Genomic DNA, 9,554 nt, shown 5'->3' with positions numbered 1-9,554 from the left:
CTCATATATGTGCTGTGGGCTTTTAACACTTTGCTCAAATTCCCTGTGTGATAGTTTCCTTGTCTTTAAGGTGGAGAAAATACTGGAAACTACATGAAAGTAGGTCACAGATGAAATCAGAGTAGAGATTAATCACTATTTACAATCAAATGAAAATGTGCATACAACCTACAGGAATCTGTGGGAAGCAGTGAAAGCAGTCCTCAGAGGGAAATTTATAGTGATGAACTCCAACCTCAGGAAAACAGAACAAGCGCAAATAAAGAATCTTAAGCTGCACCTCAAATTCCTAGAAAAAGAAGAGCAGGTCAAACCCAGAGCCCAAAGAAGGCAGGAAATTATAAAGCTCAGAGCAGAAATTAACACAATGGAGACTAAAAAAAAAAAAAAATACAAAGAATTAGTGAATCAAAGAGTTGGTTCTTTGAAAAAATAAATAAAATAGATAAACCCCTAGCCAACCTTACCAATAAAAGGAAAGAAAAAACTGAGATACACACAATAAGGAATGAAAGGGGTGAAATCACTACAGATCATGAAGAATTCAGAAGACCATCAATATCTACTTTGAAAATCTTTACTCTCATAGGATGGAAAACACAAAGGGAGTGGACAGATTTCTAGGTACATATGAATTAACAAAGCTGAGTGAAGAAGATATAAAAATCCTGAATAACTCAATATCAGGCAGTGAAATTGAGAATGTAATTAAAACCTTGCCAAAGAAGAAAACCCAGGTCCTGATGGATTCACAGCTGAATTCTACAAGCAATATAGGGAAGATTTAACACCAAGTCTTCTCAAACTCTTTAATGAAATTGAAAGGGAAGGAATTCTCCCCAACTCATTCCTGGAGGCAAGTATTATGCTGATACCAAAACCAGAGAAAGACCCAAACCAAGAAGGAGAACTACACACCAATCTCCCTAATGAATCTAGATGCAAAAATTCTCAATAAAATACTAGCAAACAGAATACAACAAGTCATCAAGATTATACACAATGACCAAGTGGGATTCATACCAGAAATGCAAGGATGGTTCAATATATGCAAATCAATCAATGTAATAAACCATGTCATTAGAGCCAAGGACAAAAATCACATAATCATCTCCTCTGATGCAGAAAAAGCCTTTGATAAAGTCCAACACTCATTAATGTTGAAAACCCTACAGACGATAGGAATAGATGGCCTTTACCTCAAGCTGATCAAAGCCATATATTATAAACCAACAGCTAACATCATACTAAATGGTCAAAAATTGAAAGCTTTCACCTTAAAATCAGGAACAAGACAAGGATGTCCACTGTCACCACTCCTATTCAAAATAGAAAATATTAGCTAGAGCAACTAGACAAGTGAAAGAAATAAAAGGACTAAGGATAGGAAAGGGAGAAGTGAAACTCTCATTATTCACAGAAAACATGATATTCTACATAGAAGACCTCAATAACTCCACCAAAAGGCTCATGGATTTAATAACTAAATTAAGTAGTGTAGCTGGATACAAAGTTAACATTCAAAAGTCAATAGCATTCCTTTATACAAGTAACAAACGGACTGAGAGAGAAATTAGGAAAAACACACCATTCACAGTAGCATCTAAAAAAGATGAAATACTTAGGAATCAATCTAACAAAAGAAGTAAAAGATCTATACAGTGAAAATTATAGTACTCTGAAAAAAGAGATCAAAGAGGATATCAGAAAATGGAAAGATATTTCTTGCTCATGGATAAGAAGAACCAACATTGTGAAAATGACCATACTCCCAAAATTATTGTACAGATTCAATGCAATCCCAATTAAAATACCATTAGTATACCTCACAGGTCTAGAGAAAACACTCCTAAAGTTCATCTGGAGCTAGAAGAGGACTAGAATAGCAAAAGCAACCTTGGGAAATAAAGGAAAGGCAGGACGCATCACAATTCCTGACTTAAAATTATATTACAAAGCTACTGTGATAAAATCAACATGGTACTGGCACAAAAACAGACCTGAAGATCAATGGAACAGATTAGAAGATACAAATACAACTACAAACTCACTCAGTCTCCTTATCTTCAACAAAAGTGCCAAATATGTTCAATGGAAGAAAGATAGCCTCTTTAATAAATGGTGCTGGAAAAACTGGCTTTCCACATGCTGAAGACTAAAAATAGACCTATGTCTTTCACCCTGCACTAAATTAAAATCAAAATGGATCAAAGATCTAAATATTTAAAAACATTATATAAACAATAAGTTTATTGGAAGAGAAAGTAGGTAAAAATCTTGATGACATTTGGGAGTTCATGAACAAAAACCAAACTGCACAGGAAAGACTTCACAGAATCAACAACTGGGATCTCATCTTCTTGAAAAGTTTTTGCACGTCTAAGAAATCAACTATAAAGTAAAAAGAAAACTCATGAATTGGGAAAAAAGTTTTGTGCCAGTACCAACTGTCCCTCAGACAAAGGACTTCTATCTAGGACATATGAAGAATTTTTAAAAAATCAGGCCTCCCAAATGCAAAGACCCAATCCAAAAATGGGCATCTGAGATGAATACACACTTCTCTCATAAAGAGATACTAATGGCGAATAAATACATGAAAAAATGTTCAATGTCATTAGTCATTCGAGAAATGTAAATTAAAACAACGTGGAGATTCTATCTCACCCCAGAAAGAATGGCTATTATCAAGAAATCAACCAATAACAAATGCTGGAGAGGGTGTGGGGAGAAAGGAACCCTACTCCACTGCTGGTGGGAGTGTAGATTGGGGAAACAACTGTGGAAATCAGTTTGGAGATTCCTCACAAAACTAGGATTAGAAGTCCCATTTAACCCAGCTATTCCCCTTCTGGGTATTTTCCCAGGAGAATTAAAGACATCACACCACAGCGATATGTGTGCACTCATGTTTATAGCAGCATAATTTGTTATAGCTAAATCTTGGAAACAACCCAGATGCCCATCCACTGAGGAACGGATAAAAAAGATGTGGTATTTTTATACAATGGAGTATTACGCAGCTATTTAAAAAGATAAACTCGAAGCTTTTGTAGGTAAATGGATGCAACTAGAGACCATACTCATAAGTGAAATAAATCGGACCCACATATGTAAACATCACATTGTCTCCTTGGTGTAGGAACCTGAAAGACTAGATAAAACTCAAAATGTACAATAGATGATAGGAAAGGGAAAGAAATTGCTCAAAGGAAAGAACAACTGGAATGAGGGAAAGAAGAAAAAAGAAAGCAGGAAGGCAAAACATAAATGTATATATGAACAGCCACGATGACTGTATTGCTGTTGTCTGATTGTGTATTGAAATAAACAGTTAATGCTCACAATTTTTTATGTTCAGATTGACTTTGCATGCTTTTTTCTGGGGCTCTGGGTGGCTGATTTGAAGGTAACAATATGCAATGGAATTACCATGGTGAACTCCTACCATCTTGTCTGGTGGAACTCTGTATTATCTGTAGTGTTTTATCTAACAATAATTATTTTGTTATTCTCTTTAATGGTTTAAGGAGTCTTTCATTCTTACATCTGATAATCTGAGCAATGTAATTGAGGAGAGCAATATGCAATGTAACAACCTCTGTTGATTTGTATTAATTTGTCTTGAGACCCTGTATCACTTTGAATGTTCTTGCTTTGATTTATGTTTGTGATACTGGTATGCTGCTACTGTTCTATGTTTTTGTTTGTTTGTTTCTCATGTACTACTCTCTTTGAAATTAAAAAAAAATCTGCTTTACATAAAATAATTCAATTTTTAAAATTTTACTTTTACTTATTCCTTATATGAACTGAGATTTTTTTCTTTCATTCCTTTCTTTTTATAGAACTTATTTTAAACGTTGAAAAGAGAAGTCTACTGGCAACATCTTTTTTTCAGTTTTGTTTGTCTCAGGTCTTTACTTGTTCTCCTTTGACCATCAGTTTTATAGGACACAAGGCTCTCTTCTAGTGAGTTTTCATTTCTTTTTCCACTTTTTTCTTTTCTTCTTTTTTTTACTATAAATATTTCACTACACTCTCTTCCTAGGATGGCTGTTGAAAAGTCAGATATACTTGTCTTTATTCTTCCATAAATAAGGGGTTATTTTCTCTCTCTCAATTATTTTAGAATTTTTTCTTTTTATTTGATATTCTGTAGTTTGAAAACAACATCTCTGCATGGAATAGTGTGTTTTTTGTTTATGCTGTTTGGCTTTTGTTTGTTTGTATGGTCTTAGTACTTATTTTTCCTAATGTTCTTTGAACTCTTTGAACCTGTGATTTGTTGTCTAATACTATTTTGGGGGAAAACTTGCAGTCTTTATTGTTTTGGTAATATACTCCTTTCCTTCTCTTTTTCTCCTCCCTCTAATATATCCACTGTGGGAAATTTCTAGTTTTGCCGTTGTCTCCAGTTCTTACACATTTTGTTATTTTGCATCTTTGCTGTCTCTGCTTTTCAGTCTGGAAGTTTCCAATGCCATAGTTTCCTGCTCTGCCATTCTTTCTTCAGAAGTTCCAGTCTGTCAACAAGACTATGAAAGGCTTTATTAATTTTGGCTACAGTTTCTTTTTCACCACTAGAACTCCCTTTTGGCTTTTCTTGGATTTCCATCTCTCCACTTATGTTGTCCCTCTACACGCACTGTTTGTTTCATCCATTCAGACCTTAGTATACTAACTGTAGTGACTGAAGTTTAAGATTTTCTGCCATGTGTAGTTCGGATGCTTGCTTTAAATTTTTAAACTGCGGTTGTTGCTCTTTAGTGTGCCTTGTAATTTGAATCCCCATGGTCAGATAGTGCTGGGTAAAATGATTTATGACAGATAGGCTTTCAGGACTGTGGTGGAAAGGTGTGGAGGGAGAGAGAACGTTCTAGGCTTCTGTGATTCGGTCTCAGTCTTTTATTGATTCTACGCCTCTAGAATGTAAATCCCATGTTTCACACTGTCCACCCCCACATCATTGTGTGATACAAATCTCTAGAATGGATTGGAGTTCAGTATTTATCTTCGAGAAAGGTCACTTAGGCTTTGATATAAATTCAGCAATAGAATACCTATGAACTAGTTTGCCTTGTGGGTATAGTTTATTAAGATCAGAATGGTCGCCTTTGTCCTCTAACTGTCAGAAGCACAAGCTCTCTGATATTTACTTGGAAGATTTGTTCACGCTATTGAGGATAAAACACACAGAAGCCTGGAATTTTTAACCCCCTGTCTTGTCTATTCAGATCCTGTAGCTATTCATCAGTTAAAGTTGAAATTTTCCCAGTCCAACACAGGTTCTGGCAGCTATTTCTGCTGAGCTGTGTTGTAATTGTGTTTCTACTTATCATTCTCATTCTGGGGACAGCCTGCGATCACATCTCCCTTATGGATCTAAGAGGAGCTGTTAATTTTTCAGTTGTTTAGTTTTTTTAATAACTGTTAGTGTAGGACTTCCAAGTCCCTTACCTGTGAAACAGAAAATCAGAATATTCACTGATGTAATTGCTGCTTATCTATTTTTTCAGAATATTCAGGTGTTTTATATTGCTTTATGTATTTATTTATTAAGATACTTCATACATTATATACAAAGTGACATAATCTATTTCATTATTTTTAATTTATAGGTACATATTTGAAGTACATGATGTTTAAATCCATCTTAGAAAGGGAGTAAATGCTCTTAACATATCTTAATTCTTTTTATTCCCCTCCCTGTCCACCCACTTTGTCCCTCCCTCAATCTCTAGGTCCCCTGTCCCATTATTATTATTACTATTACATTAGATCTTGTTTGTATTTTACTAAGTGACATAAAGTCCTAAAGTCTAAATTTATGTTCCCTATCAATTTTCATAGCCGTATCTTTCCTAGGCTTTCTCTTTGGCAGTTTGTGAATGCTGTATTGATTATTTGTTCCTCCAGAGAATGTTTGCTTTACGTTTACAGTACCTTGGGGAATTAACAACAAGCACCAATTTAAGTTAACTTGTGAGCTGGCTTTTTTTTTTTTGAGGCAAGTAGTTGGTGTAAATAAAATCTCTAGTTATACAAAAAGGTGACCTGTAGATGAAATGTTTTAGAGCACACCTTTGCTCTTTTTATTCTTCCAAGTTAAGAAAAAGAAGTTTAATTTTAATAGAGGGATAAACGGTATTTTTTTCCTGCTTGGTATTTGTCTTGTTTTGTTATGTTTTGTTTTTGTTTTCTTGAGACAGGGTCTCACTATGTAGTTATGTAGTTCAGGGTGGCCTTGAATTTACTATGCAATGCAGGTTGACCTTGAAATCAGAGTGATTCTCCTGCCTCAGCCTTCCAAGTGCTGGGATTACAAGCATGTGCCACCAGGGCCAACTAGAGAGTACTTTCTCTATATTTCTTACTGAATTTTTAAATTTTCAAAGTTCTCAGATATACAAGAATCTCTAGATCTATAGTTTACAAGGACTCAAATTGGGTCTTCTATCTCTTGAGTAAAGGAAAATATCAATATTCAACACATAGGCATGGCTGCACAGCCAGATTATTACTTAATTATGTGATCATCTTTTCTACAATTCTTGGCTAGAAAACCCTCTTAGTACAGTATTTGATTAGACTTTCAAACTTGTATAAATTGTCTTTCTGCTTATTTGGAAAGACAACGTATGCGGCTTCTGAAATTAAATTTATAACTACTTATTCCCAAAGCTGGTAATTTCACTGCTCAGAGGCACAGCCAGTGACCTGGATTGGATATGTACATAAGGAATTCATAGTTCAGAAGCATGTCCAGGCACAGAAAAGAGAGTGATCCAACTGGGTCACACACAGGTTTGGAAAGCATGGGCAATAGGTTCATCAAGCTGGACAGGGCTGGAAAATGCAAGTTAATCCGAGTCAACAAATAGACACATAGTCTTGACTTTAGATGTGAGCACAGCGAACCAAATGTTTCAGGTTGAAAAACAGTGAAGAGTAGTAGGGAGGAACTGTGGATCAGAAAAAGATAAGAAAAAGAAACCGCATAAGAAGAGAGGAACAGGAGTATACATATATGCAATATTCTCTACAAAATTTTTTTGGATGTGGAATTCTCCTAGTTGACTTTTATCCCCAATGACTTGCCTGTGAAATTTAAAAGAGTCCCATCAAACCTCTAATGCTCACCTTTCTTGAGTTCTTTTTTTTTGTTTGGTCTTTTGAGACAGGGTCTCCCTATACAATGCAGACTGCCCTTGAACTCACTCTGTAGCCCTGGCAGGCCTAGAACTCAAGTGATCCTCCTGCCTCAGCCTCCCAAGTGCTGGGATTACAGGTGTGTGCCACCACACTTGCCAAATGCACACAAGCTTTGTTTTCTACAAACGTGTTTAGTGGGTTGACACCAGCAAATCTATGATTACAATAGAGGCCATCTTAATGCTGTGCGTATTCACTGCAAAGAATAGCATTTCAAAAGGCACGACTCTGGTGTCACATTTCTAGGAATGTATTGCCTTTGTGAGCTGGTAGTTGTTTTGTTTCTGTTGGTCCCATAATTTGGGAAAAATAAAAATATCATTATGAAGGAAACTGGACATATTTAGGAGTTTTCTAATTGAATAAACACTTTAAGTAACCTTATGATTTAAATGTGCTTTTTAAAAATTTTACATTCTGGCCGGGCGTGGTGGCACACACCTGTAACCCCAGCACTCGGGAGGCTGAGGCAGGAGGATCGTTGGGAGTTCGAGACCAGCCTGGGCTACAAAGTGAGCTCAAGGTCAGCCTGACCTGCATAGGGAGACCCTGTCTCAAAAAGACCAACATAAATAATAAATAAATAAATAAAATAAAAATTTTACATTCTGGGATTCAGCACAGGTTTTTCAGTTTAATACAATGACTTTTAAAAATATAGTCAGAATAAAGTAAAATTACAGACGTTTTATGTGCATTTTTAAATGACACAATAACAAGTAATTTATAAAGACAGAGTTTATAAATGCATTAATTTGAAAGGTATAAGTATAGACCCATATTGCTAAGGTATTAATTAATATCAATTTAAATTGACATATTTCTAATCTTCAGGTCAAAGAAACAGATTTAAATGAAGCCATCACAAAATGTGGGCATATGCAAATATACTGAAATTAATCAAGAATAATCTTTGAAATATTTACACCAATTGTATTTTAAATATAAAAATATAGACTTGCAATGATTTCACTAGGTCAAATACCGCATCTAATTCATTTATAATTGCTTCCATCATTTACTCCATTTGGTGATTAAACTAATTTTAATCAAAATTAAATTAAATAGCACATTTAACATTTTATGTGCATGGTTATAATTCCTCTAATAAAAATGTAAGTCAATGCTTAAATAGTCCATCTAAGGAAAAGATTCTTTAATGTTGTAGTAATTTTAAACCACATCCAAATCACCTCACAAATCAATTTAACATATTTTCCAAAGAATTTGTAACTTACCTAAGAACACAAAGCTATGCCTCCACTAATTTGAATAATACTATAATGAAAGCATATTTATTGAAATGAGAATAAATAAAAGAAACTCATCAGGATGATTTTAAGATATACAATAGTTAAATAATAACTTACGTTAAAGATGTAACGCTTACAAAACCACTGCCTCATTATGCTGTCAAGGAAAGAAAGGATGACGATTGTTAAAAACACTGTCTTCATTTCATTGTGTTCTAATTTAAAACATTTCATACATTTTACAGACTATTCAATCCACTGCTTCATTAAAAAAATTCTTTACCTTTAACTATCATAAAATTCACACTTTTGTCTATAGCCAGCAAAGTTTTAAATCTTGTATTCATGTCTCTTTTCTGTAGCTTTTTGGCATTAACACTCCATGCTTTTATCTTAAATTGTATTGGTACAATGGATCAAGTAATAATACTATACAGGGAATCTAAGTAGCAAACACTTTGTGCATCATCAGAGAGAGATTCTAAAACCAAGTGCAGGTGATCAGGAAACTAAAAGTTCCATTACTGTGTTGCAGACCCCTGTAAAGTGGCTTTGAGCTGGATTTAATATTAACCAATTGACTTTCCGTGTTTACTTGTGAGTTGTCTGAAGCTTAGGCACCTTGTCTGATGATGGGCAGTGGACTCATAGTAAGTGAACCTCTGTGAGTCCCCGGTCACCCTGAGGCCTGTATTGGCCTGTGAAGCTGTGACTCCTCAAAGGACAAGATAAGGCCACAGCTGAGGACGTTTGGCTCCAACCCCAATTAACTATATAGAGACTGCAACTGCAGGCATCTCACTCCTACAGTAAATGCCAATCTAAAGATAAGGTAGTTCTCCTGATTGACATAGTTTACTACTTAGAGAAATACTCCCAAGGTCCTGCCAGAATCCTGCGTTTTCTTGAGTGTTCTCCTCCTTTATTTGAAAACCAAATAAATACGGGCTGTGCAAGAAAGTCTGTCTAAACTCAGAGAATATTGAAGCTGTAAGAGAGTTAGTCTCTCCTGGAGCTCTGAAATCATTTCAATTGTCTCATTTATGTAAGCCTCCACCATCCACTCACTTGGGAGATTGTGGGTCT

The 9,554-nt window shown here is 35.2% G+C and overlaps 1 long non-coding RNA gene across 1 annotated transcript in view; it reads right to left on the bottom strand.

Moving 5' to 3' along the window:
- Nucleotides 1-9,554, bottom strand: part of LOC102015810 — a 37,903-nt gene that overhangs the window by 8,294 nt on the left and 20,055 nt on the right. Inside the window, exon 4 of the long non-coding RNA XR_001236442.1 lies at nt 8,586-8,625. This is a non-coding gene — a long non-coding RNA (uncharacterized LOC102015810). The remainder of the gene's footprint in view (nt 1-8,585; nt 8,626-9,554) is intronic.

Source organism: Chinchilla lanigera, unplaced genomic scaffold (genome assembly GCF_000276665.1).
Source record: "Chinchilla lanigera isolate Chin_1 unplaced genomic scaffold, ChiLan1.0 scaffold00057, whole genome shotgun sequence".
Lineage (NCBI taxonomy): Eukaryota > Metazoa > Chordata > Mammalia > Rodentia > Chinchillidae > Chinchilla > Chinchilla lanigera.
Note: the sequence above shows the minus strand (reverse complement) of the source record. Positions and strands in the feature narration are given on the sequence as shown.